A 14,124-nucleotide genomic window follows, 5' to 3' on the forward strand; every position below is an offset into this window, starting at 1 on the left:
TAGCTGCTGAATAAACCAGTCCAGATTGTTTTTAATCTATGCTGGCTGTCTAGTTTATGCAGTACAGTAAATAACATCCAGGGAATGCTGGCCTTGGCTTATTCTTTATTCTTCTGGGCAGCCTCTTCTAGTGCCTACTGAGCTAATTCCTCTATCTCATCTAGAGTCTGCAGCCAATCACATAGAAAGGATACATCATCTTTCCCCTTGTTGTCCTCTAGAAAAGGTTTGGTTAAAGGACACAGACAAACAGTGATATAAAATTGCAACATTTATTTGTTATTCCCTTAAGGCTAGAATTACTTGTACAAGGAGTCAGGAGCTACCGTGTTTCCCCGATAATAAGACACTGTTTTATTATTTTTTTTGGAAAGAAAAACACCAAAGGGCTTATTTTCAGGGGAGGGCTTATGTTGTCCTGCCTCAGCTCTCCTCCGAAGCACTGCCCTCAATGGCACCAGCAAGCAAATCACTGGGGAAGAACAGAATGACACGCTCACTGCTGCAGCTCTGATTGGATGCAGCTCGGAGCACGGAGTTCGTTTCCCTCTCCAAGCACCATAATGTAGCGTGTAGCACAGGGGATCACCTTCACTACAGTAGCAATCTCAATAGGGCTTATTTTCGGGGGAGGGCTTATTTTAGAGGAATCTTACACAGTAAGGGGAGGGCTTATTTTCGGGATAGGTCTTATTATCGGGGAAACACGGTAAGTCCTGACTCATGAATAAAATGATGAAAGAGCTTAAGTACATTTTAGGATCATCCCATTTATGGTTTAATGGTTTAATCATTATATGAGAAAAGTTTTCTTTTTTTTCTTTCTTAATTGAGTAAATGGTAAATGCAATAAAACAAGAGTTGAAAAAGTGTCAATTGAAATTATGATTCAGAATATCTGTTTTCTTTACCATTAACATTCCATAACATGGCATACGCCCAGAAAATATTAAGATAAGAAAAAGTCCCATTAGTCAAGTTAATGCCATGAGTTGAGGGTATCATCCTTAAGAGCCATAAAGTAGGCCTTTTCTGGTTGACATAAGGAGAAGAGTTCTCCGAGGTCGAGACAAAGCTGGGTCTGTTTGGAGTTTATGATCTCAGGGTGCCTGTTTTAAATCCTGCTCCCAGCCTTATCTAGTCTCTGGAGTGGCTGAGACAGAAAAGGAACCTTTTTAAAATGAGGCAAGGTAGTCTGTTTGATTAATTCAGACTATGGCCAAAATATGATATTTAATGATTATCATCCTCTACCATATTTTGGGGGCTCTTCCTCTAGCTCAACCACAATGGGAGCCACGAGGCATCTTATCCCAATCTGCTGACTATACCAGATATTGCAAGTTTAACTTTAAAGTCAGTAGACCCATTACATTCTTCCCTGGAAAATATATCTGCCCAACATGCCATGACTGCCTTTATGGTCCTTGTAGTCCAGTTTCCACCTGAGCTTTTGAAGAGAGTTCACCATATCCCGGGGGACCAAGCCCCACCATAATATTCCCCAGTTACCTTCATGCCATGCACTTGTGCTCCAGTCTTGACTTCTATCTCTCTAACCCAGGGCTCTGATGGGGCAATGGGACATGGACCCCTAAAAGGAAAAAACCATGTCTCTGAAAGTAGCCCAATACCTGGTTTTTCATGTGTCAGCTTCTAGCCCTGTTAGAGCACTGGCTCCTCAGCCCAAGGCAGCTGGCTCACCCCAGGCAATCTAGATCACCTTATTAGCTTACTTGACATTCCTTTCACCTGTGCTCTTGGCCCACCCCAGACCACTTGCAGAAACCTACCAATCTTTAATCCCATCTAAATCACCTAATTAACCTTGACCTCCTTTCACTGGTGAATCTGGCCCACCCCAAACAATTTACCAATTTAATCCCATTTAGATCCCTTCACTGTCCTTTTTGCATATAAGCATCAATCTCACCCCAATTAAGTTGCAGTTTCACTAGGAACCTGGCCTGCTTCTATTGGCATTACAATAAACCTTATCATTTGACTGGAAGATTTCAGTGAATTCATTCCAGGTGACTCTGCCTTGTACCCTGACATTTCAGGGCTCCCAGCAACCCCAAACTACATCATTTTGGTGACCCTGTTTGGGGAATTGCCTGAACCCCTCAAACCCTTCTCCAGTAAAGACCAGAAGGTACATAAGCCTCCTCTATCTCTATCCCTTTCTCACTCTGCAGTTGGATCCCTCTCCAAGCACCTAGGAAGGCTTTAAGGTGCTTTTGAGCCTGTCTCAGGCTCCAGTTGGGTCAAACAGCTTGGTACAAGGCCATCTTGGACTTGGGCAGACCTTCTACCATGTAGGGGTTGCCCTATCTGGAAGCGTATGCCCAATTATCTCAGTTCTCTAGGATGCTAGAGAATTGAGAAACCAAAGGTGCTTTTTGGTTTCCAAATAGGTTTCCAGGCAAATAAATGGTACAATCTTTTTCAGTTCCTAAAAATTTGCCCCTGGGTTGTCTTCTAAAGAATTGGGAAAAGTTCAGTTTCTCTCAAGACGTCAAAAAGAAATGGCTTGTGTTCTTTTGCTTGGCCTCAGCATCACCTTGAGGACCAAGAAACATCACCTGTTTGGGAGTCTTCTCTAACAGCTAGATTTGTTCTGCTGCTGAGAAGGGAAATGAACTGAAGTCCCTTACATTCAGGCTTTCATGGCCTTTTCACAAGATTCTACCCTCTGCCAAAATTGTAGGATGCTCTAGTTAAATTCAACCCAAAAAAAGGGAATGGGAACCAACTTGATACCCTAGGGGTGGCGCCTAGGGTTTGGCCCCTAGGTCATCTATACCACTCCCTTCCTTTTCCCTGGCCCCTGTTTTTCTCACCTCTTCTCCTCTGCCCCCTCCCCTTGAGGCTCCAGAAGCTTTCCCCAACCCTTTTCCACCCCCTTCCATTGCAACTCCGGCTGTTTATCCCACCCTGTCCCCTCCTCTCCCCCTGGTTCCAGCTTACCCTTATCAGGAATCTCATAGCTCCTGGCATGAGGATCCTTCCCCTCACCTATTGAATTCTCCCTCCCTGCTGGTTGTGTAGAGCAGGGGGAGACCAATTTTCCAACCATCCCCACTTCTGTGTCCACCAGATGCTCCTTCTCACCTGGCCCTGCAGCTGAATCCAACTCCCTAAACAGGTCACACCTCTAGCCTCTCCCTCAAATGGAATGGGACCTCCCTCCCAGCACCCCCACCCACGAGGGGAAATGGCTGCTTTGCCCAGTGGAATGATTAGAGTGCATGTCCCATTTTCAATGTTAGACTTCTCTCAGGTTAAAGAAAAACTGGGTCAGTACTCTGAAGATCCTACCAAGTTTACCGAGGGCTTTAGGGATATCACCCTTTAGTTTGAGCTTTCCTGGGGAGACCTCCATATCCTCTTCTCCACCTGATGTACCATTGAGGAGAATCTGGGAACAGGCCCAGAATTTTGAGGATGGTTTGGTTATGTATAATCCCACCAGATACCCTCTGGGAGTTACTGTTGTCCCAACTAATGACCCCAGATGGGATCATTGAAAGAATGAAGATAGGGAAAAGAGAAACTGTATGGTAGTCTGCTTGTTAGAAGGCTTTAAAAATATGATTAAAAAACAAGTCAATTATGAAAAACTTAAACAGACCACTCAGGGAGCAGATGAAAACCCTGCCCTTTTCCAGGGATAGCTGGTAGCAGCTATCAGGAAGTACATCAGTTTAGCCTCTATATGAAGAGCAGCAATCTTTGGCATGTACTTCATTAGCCAGTCTGCCCCTAGATATTTGGAGGAAACAGAAGAAATTGGCAATGGGACCCCAAACACTTCAGGCCTAATTTATGGAAATGGCCTTTGGAGTCTTTAACAACAGACAGCTAGCTGCAGAAGAGGAGAAAAAACACAATTAGGGAATAGATTCAACTCTTGGCCGCTGTGATGACTGAGGAAAAAACCCAATGATGCTTCTGGTGACTTGGGCAATGGGGAAACCTGCTTTTGATGCCACAAGGAGGGCCACTGGTCCAGTGAGTGCCCCTCCAGGGGACCACCCCAGAGGAAGCCCCCAGGACCATGCCCAAGATATAACCAGGAGGGACATTTCAGGAAGGATTGTTCCCAAGGTAGGAAGTCTGGTAGAGATACTTCTTAGTACCCTGTCCTCCAGTCTTCTCAAGACTCAAAATTACAGGAAAGCCTAGATTTGGCCAAACTCTTACGTACTCCATCTCTTTGACTAAACATTTGAAAATGTTGCAGGTAAGAGTATCCATTTTCTTATTGATATGGAAGCTACATTCTCTGTTAACCCAATACTCTGACCTTACCCATCCCTCTAGTTGTTGGGTCATGGCTCTTGAAGGGAAACTTAAGAGTTGTGGGGAGACATACACCCTCCCCTTCCAGTTTGATGATCTGTTGTTTAACCACGTCTTCCTTATCTTCTCTGCTTGTCCTGTCCCCTTGTTGAGAAGGGACCTGATGGTGAAACTGGGCAGCCAATCTTCTCTAGTTAAGCCTTCAATCTCCCTTTTGCCTATGCTTACCAGATCTCCTGATGATCCCCATAAGGTGTGGGAGATAGTCAAGTCAGTTGTTTGGGTTTAGGGAATTCCTGGGCGAGCTACTCATGCCATCCTAGCCCTCATTTATCTCCAAGACCCTAATATGTTCCCCCATCATCACCAATATCTAATTAAGCCCAAGGCCCAGAAGGGGCTGCAGCCACTGATTGGACAACTCTTTAAGTATGAAATCCTTATCCCTTGTCAGTCCCCATGCAATACCTCTATCTTTCCAGTTAAGGAAGCCCAATGGGGAGTATCTCATGGTTCAAGATCTCGGGGCTGTTAATGAGGCTGTTATTCCTGTCTACCTCATAGTCCTTAACTCATACACTATACTCACTCAGATTCCTGGGGGTACCCAATGTTTTTGTACCCCAGATCTCAAAGATGCCCTTTTCTCTATACCTCTTCATACAGACTCACAATTTATTTTTGCCTTTGAATGGACACTCCCTGGGAAATGAAATCCATGCCAACTAATGTGGAGAATTTTGCCCTGAGTTTTTCAGGATAGCCCCTGTCTATTTGGCCAGGCCTTGGGAAAAGGTATAAAGGACCTGGAACTATCAGATAGTAGCTTAATTTAGTATGTTGATGGTATTCTTATTTGTAGTCCCACTTGAAAGGCTTCTCTGGTTGTTGTCACAGGAACTCTTAATTTCTTGGGCACCCAAGGTTACCAGGTTTCCCTGAACAAAGTCCAAAATAGCATGTAAAAATGTAAAGTATTGTAATGTAATGCAAAGGAAAGGCAACTTCCCAAGGTTCAGAATACCAGCATAGGTGCTCTCCATTTTATTCAGTGACAAACCAAGAACAGAGAAGGTCAAAACATGACATCATTCAAAATACAGCATTTACTAAGGGTGATTAAATAATCTCCAAGTACTACCCCACCCCAGAACCTTCCATTCATTCAATCAATTACAATGTCCCAGTTCTAAATACTACTCCACCCCTAGGCTGTACCTTCATTTGGTCCATCACAAAACCCCTCTTCTCAAATGGAGATTAGTTTCCAATCATAAGTAAAGTACATTCATTTGTTCAATCACAGAACACAAAAAGGTCAAAAGTTCCCCACCCCTGGATCACAATTGAATCTACCCCAGAGTTACAACAAGTTTAAGCACAGCACTTAATACCCAAATGGAGGTCTTTTCTTCATCTTGACATGAGGCAAGTTCTCAGCAATCTTAGTTCCTGGGGAGACAAGGCTTAGCAAGGCCACAAGATACATTGCCAGTCTCTTCATTAATTCATCCTCTGTCTGTAGAACAGTCCTAGAACCCCTGAAAACATTAGCAAAACCCTCTCCCAGGATTTCTGTAAACATACAACAAGAAAATCCTTCTTCAGGGCTTCTGAACCAACAGAAAAGTTCCCAGACCCCCGCAACAACAGCACTGTCCTTCACCAGTGGACAGTATTCACTCTGTCTGCAGGACAGTCTCCAGACCCCTGCAACAACAGCACTGTCCTTCACCAGTGGACAGTATTCACTCTCTGTCTGCAGGATTGTCTCAGTAGCTCTGAACCAACAGAAAGGTTCCCAGACCCCTGCAACAACAGCACTGTCCTTCACCAGTGGACAGTATTCACTCTCTGTCTGCAGGACAGTCTCAGGAGCTCTTAGCCAACAGCCAGGTTCCAGGACTTCTTCAACAAAAGGACTGTCTTTCACCAGTGGACAAATCTGGCAAAACAACATCAAAACAGACAGACAAAGTACCAGCAAAAGAGCCGTGTCTCCTCAGTCCTTGGCAGCTCAGGGGGCAGGTCTCAAAAGTCCAGGGCAATTCAAAGTGGCCCCCAGCAATTCTCTCAGTCTCTCTCTGCCTCCACGAGGTGCTGCTTCCAAAAAGTTCTTCTGCCTCCCTCTTGTCTCTCTCCAAATCTACGTCACCAGCTCCTCCCAGTTCAGGACTCTCTTTTCACATCAACAAGTCCATCCCACAGGTGGGATTAACAAGCTCTGGGTTTTAACACAATCAATTTGAAAACCAAGCCAATAGAGGGGGAACTTTATATTCTATTACTATCACAAGTATCTGGGTCATGAACTGATGCCCACTTCTCACACCTTAACATCACAGAGGAAAAGGGCAGGTCTGTCTATCCCTATTCCAACCACTATAAAAGCAACTCCATACTTTTCTAGGTATGACTGGATCCAGACAGACTCTGGATTCCTAATTTTGATCTTATTGCTAAACTGCTTTATGACTCCACTAGAGGCTGATTTACTCCCTCTGGATCCCTGACTAGGTGAAGGCATTTGAGACTCTGAAAACTAAATTGACCACTCCAGCATCAGCTCTACACAATCTAGACAAACCTTTCACCCTTTATGTTGATGGAAGGAGAGGACAAGCAGTCCTTAGGACCTGACCCCAGGCTGATTGCCTATTTCTCAAAACAATTATTCTGTGGCTGCCTGTAATGGAAATGCAAATTTAAAGATCTTCCCTGCCCCTAGGCTAAAGTGCACCTGGAGCCTGGGGTGGGAGGCTTGTTTTTCAGTAGATACTTTTTGATTGGCCAGTGGGTCCAGAAGGTTGTTACATTCTCTGAGCTAGGAGAAGGCTATATAATCCCTGATGTGAGGCTTTGCTTTGGGGCTCACTTTGAGAAGTGTTCTGTGATTTGATCTGATGAGACTCTAGGAAGCCATTGTTGAGAGCCCCCCCAGGTTTGAAAAACCCAGATGTTGATTTGGTATGGATGTAATGGTTGGACGGTTTGGAAACCTGTCTACTTGATCTGTTTCTCTGTCTTGATAATTCTGTCTGTATATTCTGAAGTTCAGGGTGCTGACCTTTTCCCCCTGAACTAGGTAAATGATATATATTTGACTCATTAAAGTAAGCTTGTTAACCCATTTTGAGTTCCTTTCCTTTAACAAAGCAGATCTAAGAACCTGTGTTAGCAGCCACCCTGGGGACGCTGGGGTGTTTGCTGCTACACTGCCAGATGGCCTTCATGTCTCTGGGCAGTGACTGGAGTGGCTATTCCAATTGAGTGAGCCTCTAAACTTACATTTGCTCTACCCCTAGAAGGCTGAACCCCACTGAGTTCAGAGTATCCTGGAAGAAAAAGGTCATCAGTGGCTGGCTAGTGACAAGCTCACTAAACATCAAGGCTTGTTCTTAGATACCCCTGACCTAACTCTCTGGGTGTGCCACACACTGAATCCATCAACCCTCCTTCCAGACAGTACCCACTCAGATGCCCTGGTTCATGATTGCGAAGAGATCTTGGACTCAGTTTATTCTAGTCGATCTGATCTTAAAAATCTTCTGCCTAGCCCAGAGGCAGAGTGGTACACAGATGGGTCTAGTTTTATTGAACAAGGGGTAAGGAGAGCTGTGTATGTAGCAGTCAGCTTTCACCCTACCATAGAAGCCCCTGCTCCCTGGGACCTCTGCTGAGAAGGCAGAATTAACAGCACTCACCAGAGCCCTAGAGTTAGGGGAAAATAAAAGTGTAAATGTTTTTACTGATTCAAAATATGCTTTTCATGTTCTACATGCCTATGGAACAATCTGTAAAGAAAGGGAATATTTGACAACAAAGAATTCCCCTATCAAACATGCACAGGAGATCTTACAATTCCTTCAAGCTGCTCAGAAACCATCTGACATAGCTGTTATATTTTACAAAGGTCACCAGAAAGGGGAAGTAGATCAGGCCATGGGAAATCACCTGACAGACATTCAGCAAAGAATGCTGCCCACCAGCCAACTGTGCTGGCTTCTTTACTCCCACAGCTCCCTGATTCCTTCATATCTTCCTATAGCCCCCAAGAATAGGCCCTTGCTAAAGAAAGGGGATACTCTCTTTTCCCCTCTGGGTGGTTTCAGACACCTCCGACCAACTTCTTATCCCAGAAAAAGCCAGTGGAAGCTTCTTTTTGACTTACAGCAGGCTACACACCTAGGGAATAATGCCTTTGTAAACACAAAACAAACCTCTTGCTGTGTGTGTACATCAACAACTGTGGGCAGGTAGAGATATGCACTGAACATATTTTGGAAAAGGTTAGTTGGATGCAAGAAATCCATAATAACCTCAGTGCCCTCAAACCATCTTCTTCATAGGGATCCTGGCTCCTTTCTCTACTAGCTCCCATACTTATTCCCCTCCTGATCACATTCCTTTTATTCCTGTTTGGCCTTTGTTTGTTTAACTTCTTTGCCAGATTTGAATCTTCCAGTCCATCAAACTTCCAGATGACTTCTCAAGTTGTAAACCAACCTTTGCCCAAGTCAAAGGCCCCAGACCACTGGACCTGGCATCAGCCAGGCTCTGAAGTCTGACCCCTTTAACAGGAAACAATGAGGCAGGAACAGCTGCATGCCCGTTGCCAGCAGGAAGCAATTTCCTTTGCTCCTTGCTCCATAAGACTTTGGGTCCCATTTGTTTGAGGGGGGCAATGATGGAGTGATGGGACATGGACCCCTAAAAGAAAAAGACCATGTCTCTGAAAGTAACCCAATCCTTGGATTTTCTCATACATTTCAATAGCCCAAATCACTGGCACACAGGATCTAGTTCCACAATACTGCTCTCTAGTGAACTGTATGCCATGGTCCATTCAAGACTTCATCTTCTAAATAGCACTCAAGTTCTCACTTGGTTCCCTGTGCTTCTGATTCATAAAATTTTGCCACATTTAGCCAGACTCACCATATCTGAGATTCACTATGCTTCTTGCCATTCATTTTCAGGCCCCTTCATTCATTCCAGTCTCTATCTTTAATAAGGCACTCCAGTTATGGTAATGGGGTCTTGGGGTTTTTAATTACTAAAGGTTTACCACTCTAGCAGCAAGCACCCCAAGCATCCTCAGAGTTGCTGCCAACACAGGTTCTTGGATCTGCTTTGATAAAGGAAAGCAACTCAAAATGGGTTAACAAGCTTACTTTAATCAGTCAAATATGTATCATTTACCTAGTTCAGGAGAAAAAGGTCAGCACCCCGAACTTCAGAATATACAGACAGAATTATCAAGACAGAGAAACAGATCAAGTAGACAAATTTCCAAACCGTCCAACCATTACATCCATACCAAATCAACATCTAGGTTTTTAAAGCCAGGGGGGCTCTCAACAATGCCTTCCCAGAGTCTCATCAGATCAAATCACAGAATACTTCTCAAAGTGAGACCCCAAAACAAAGCCTCACATCAGGGTTTATATAGCCTTCTCCTGGCTCAGAAAATGTAACAACCTTCTGGACCCACTGGCCAATCAAAAAGTATCTACTGAAAAACAAGCCACCCACCCCAGGCTCCAGGTGCACTTTAGCCTAGGGGCAGGGAAGATCATAAAATTTTAAATTCCCATTACATTCGGCCCCAAGATCTTTCATGCCCATAGCATAGTCAATTTACTTTTGAATTAGCACTAAACATCTCTTAGGTCACATTTTCAAGATACAGAACTAAAGTTACCAAAGTGGCCACTGAGCCTTAAACAAACACAAAGTACATAGCATTATCACCTCAATTCAAAACAAGAGTCCAAATAAAGTTCTCTAGGGCGGAGGGTGTGTCCTTCCCCTCACACAGCTGCAGCCCCTGCTTCCAAGTACAGAGAGGGGGCTAGGCAACAAAACCAACAAGGTGGGGTCCTTGGGGGTCCAAGGCACTTCATCCCACCCACCATAGTCACAAGTCCATCCTCCCCCTGGGTCCCAAACTGTGGGATGCAGCAAGGAAACACATTCAGTGCCCCTGCTTTGCTGCTCAGTTCTTATCTTTTCCTGTGGCTGAATTCCGAACTCCTGGGTTCCTTCTCCTCCTGCAGGCAACAGCTGTTCCTGGCTTCTGCCCAGGTCCCGATGCAGGCAGCTTACCATTTCTGCTCTCAGCTCAGCGAAGTCCACATGCAGGCCATTCTTCTCTCCTGGTCCATGGCTCCACAGAGTCACAAGTACCACAACTTGGAAACAAACAATTATCCCAGCCCCCATACTTTCCTTTTACTCTGCAGAGCCTGTTCATGATGCCATTTTGTAGCAGCAAGCTCCCCAAGCGTCCTCAGGGTTGCTGCCAACACAGGTTCTTGGATCTGCTTTGATAAAGGAAAGCAACTCAAAATGGGTTAACAAGCTTATTTTAATCAGTCAAATATGTATCATTTACCTAGTTCAGGGGAAAAAGGTCAGCACCCCGAACTTCAGAATATACAGACAGAATTATCAAGACAGAGAAACAGATCAAGTAGACAGATTTCCAAACTGTCCAACCATTACATCCATACCAAATCAACATCTGGGTTTTTCAAAGCCAGGGGGCTCTCAACAATGGCTTCCTAGAGTCTCATCAGATCAAATCACAGAACACTTCTCAAAGTGAGCCCCCAAAACAAAGCCTCACATCAGGGCTTATATAGCCTTCTCCTGACTCAGAGAATGTAACAACCTTCTGGACCCACTGGCCAATCAAAAAGTATCTACTGAAAAACAAGCCTCCCACCCCAGGCTCCAGGTGCACTTTAGCCTAGGGGCAGGGAAGATCTTAAAAATTTACATTTCCATTACAACCACATATAGATGATCCCAGACCCACTGCATTACTCCAAATCACCTTCATATTATGCTCATACTCTCCAGCCTGGTACTCCTCCATCCTGAGATTTGCATTTCTTAATTCATATGAGCTCATCATATATCTAGCATGATCCAGACCCACCACATCAATCCTTGGTCATCTTCATGCTATGTACCTATATTCTGACCTCCACCTCTAGCCTTGCTTTCCAGATACCACCCTAGGACCTGGTCTTCTGACTGGTGATAGTTCATCATGTTGTTTCTGATCCAGACCCACCCTTTAACTATGCAATCAAATTCATGTTATGCCCTGCTACAAGATCAAATTCATGTCATACCCTGCTCCAACCTCACCCACTTCAGTCTTTAGTTATAGACACAGTAATCAAATCCACACTACCATTCTTGGAGAGGAAGTATCAAGTGTTCTGGGACTCCATTCTACCTTCCTGCAACTTTCTAGAACAAAATGCCCTTCCTTGGCCATCACTCCCCTATGTGTGTAATATTCCCTATTAAAACATGGGCCCCTTGGGGCAGCTAGGTGGCACAGTGAATAGAGTACTGGCCCTGGAGACAGGAGGACCTGGGTTCAAATCCGGCCTGACACTCAACACTTACTAGCCATGTGACCTTGGGCAAGTCATTTAGCCCCAATTGCCCTGCCCTCCCCCTTAAAAAAAGCAACCCCCCCCCAAAACCATGGGCCCCTCAGTAGCCAGGACTGTATTATTGTATATGTATCCCCAGCACAGTACCTGGTACATAGTAAATGCTTAACAGATGCTTTTTCATTCATTCTTTCAGGAGGAATTAAAAAAGACTTCTGGACCTGAGGGCCCTCCTACTTCCTAGGGTAGAGATCAATCATCTTGGAGACATGGCTTCTTGGAGGTGAGACACACAACTCTGGTAGTCAGGGATATAATGATGAAGCTAGTCTTAAGCAGGGACAAACAAATGAACGAACTTTCCATTCTGAAGCATGTTGAAAGCCAAATAATAAAGATGGGTACTCTGATTTGCATTGTCCAGAACTAGCTACTTCAACCTTAGAGTAATCATATGATTATGTACCCACCAATCAATCAAAAAACATTAATTTTTATATAACCTACTATGTACCAGGGGGTAGGGTGTGTTCAGGAAACACTAGTACTTCTGGTGTGTGGGCTGCTGAGACCTTTTCAGGGCTGCTTTCCACTTCTGGTGGCCACCTGATTCGCCTAACTCTCACCTGTGGGTCCAAGAAGTTATAGTATGTGCAGTAGCCACACCCCGGTAAACAGTTTCAGCAGATGAGATAAACTGTGGGTAACTGAGTGGTGTCAAACCCTTCAGTGAGTTAGGGGGTGTCTACCTCAAACGTGTGAAGACTTGCCCAGACAGAATGGGTGGATGAGAACAATTTGTTCCAATGGTCATGAAGGATGCTGAAGCAGACGCTAATGGAGCACTTAGAGCTTGGTTAGACATTGAAAATGCCAAGGTCTCAAGCTATTATCAGTCATCTTGATTTTGTCTTGCCAATAGACTCCAATGATGTTGGAAGAATGAGGCCAACAACTTTGTGCAACTTTGCCTTACTTAAGTTCAATTTAAGTGTGATATCACCCATACCATTTTACGAGTTTTACCTACTTCAAAGTCCTGTGGTGACATAACGTATAAAAAGTTTTGCAAAGATAATTCCACGATCAGTACATGGAATGTGTGCATGCTTATGAACAACACAAAATCCAATAGACCTGAAAGACAAATAGCTATTGTTGCAAGATAACTCAGCAGGTATCACATCCAAATAGCTGATCTGAGCAAAACAAAGCTAGAAAATGAAGCTTACCAAAGTTGAAGCTGGATACATGTTTTTCTGGAGTGTCCACAGTGGAGAGAAGTGCCATGAAGCTGGCTTAGGTTTTGCATATAAATTAATCTAGTCAACAAGCTTGTATGCCTACCAAAAGGAGTGAATGATGGGCTCATGACAATAGGATTGCCACTCTCAGGAAAACACCATACTACCATTATCAGTTTGCATGCTCCCACCATGACAAACCCTGATGAGGTCAAAGAAAAATTTATGAAGACTTGGAGACCCTCCTCATCAATGTGCCAAAAGAGGACAAGCTTATAATTCTGGGTCACTTTAATGCAAGAGTAGGCACAAACTATCAGACATTGCAGGGAGTCCTTGGGAGGGATGGAGTCAGAAACAGCAACAGCAAAAGTTATTTACTATCAATTGTGCATCTCATGACGTTTTCATCACCAACATTGTCTTCCATTTACCTAAATGCAATAGAATTTCATGGATGAACTCTCACAACAAACACTGGCATTTAATAGACTATGTCATTGTAAGCAGAAGAGACAGACAGGATGTGAGAATGACAAAGGCCATGTGTGGTGTAGAATGCTGGACTAATCATAGACTTATGCTATCAAAGCTAAATTTGAATTCAACTAAAGTGGTGACCTCAAGGCAAGAGGATTATCAGAAGACTTAATGTCAACAGATTAGAGCTCTCTCTCTGAGTGACAACAGTTCATTGCTAACTTGGAGAAAAGTCTGAACAAACACATGGTTGGTAACAGCGACCCAGAAAAATAGTGAGTGCTTTCATAGATTTGGGGGACAGCAGTACATTTACTCATCTGGCCCAGAACACAAACATCAAGATTAATTTTACATTAATTTAAATTTAAAAATCTGCTAAGTAAAAAAAAAAACTCAACAAGGCTTACCAGCAGGATAGTTCATTTATCTCTAAGAAGGAAGCCTTTAAGCGCATCAAAAGTGCAAGCAAAACTTAGAGAGATGCAGGATTCTTGACTTAGTAAGAAGGCAGAAAAAATATTCAGTTTTATGTTAATAGTAACAATACAAAGCGCTGTATGATGTCCTGAATGTTATTTATGGGCCAAAGACCTATGGTGCATTTCAACTACCCAGTGCTGATGGAGCCACATCACATTGATTAGTAATAAGGACATGATCCTGGAGAGATACTG

The 14,124-nt window shown here is 43.9% G+C and overlaps 1 pseudogene; it reads right to left on the minus strand.

Moving 5' to 3' along the window:
- The window catches only part of LOC138165821 (inorganic pyrophosphatase pseudogene), a 34,176-nt pseudogene extending 25,167 nt beyond the window's left edge, over window positions 1–9,009 (minus strand).
- Between the last annotated feature and the right edge of the window lie 5,115 nt (window positions 9,010–14,124).

Source organism: Petaurus breviceps, unplaced genomic scaffold (assembly GCF_028583685.1).
Source record: "Petaurus breviceps papuanus isolate PSGF00001 unplaced genomic scaffold, PetGlider_PUasm1.0 216, whole genome shotgun sequence".
Classification (NCBI taxonomy): Eukaryota; Metazoa; Chordata; class Mammalia; order Diprotodontia; family Petauridae; genus Petaurus; species Petaurus breviceps.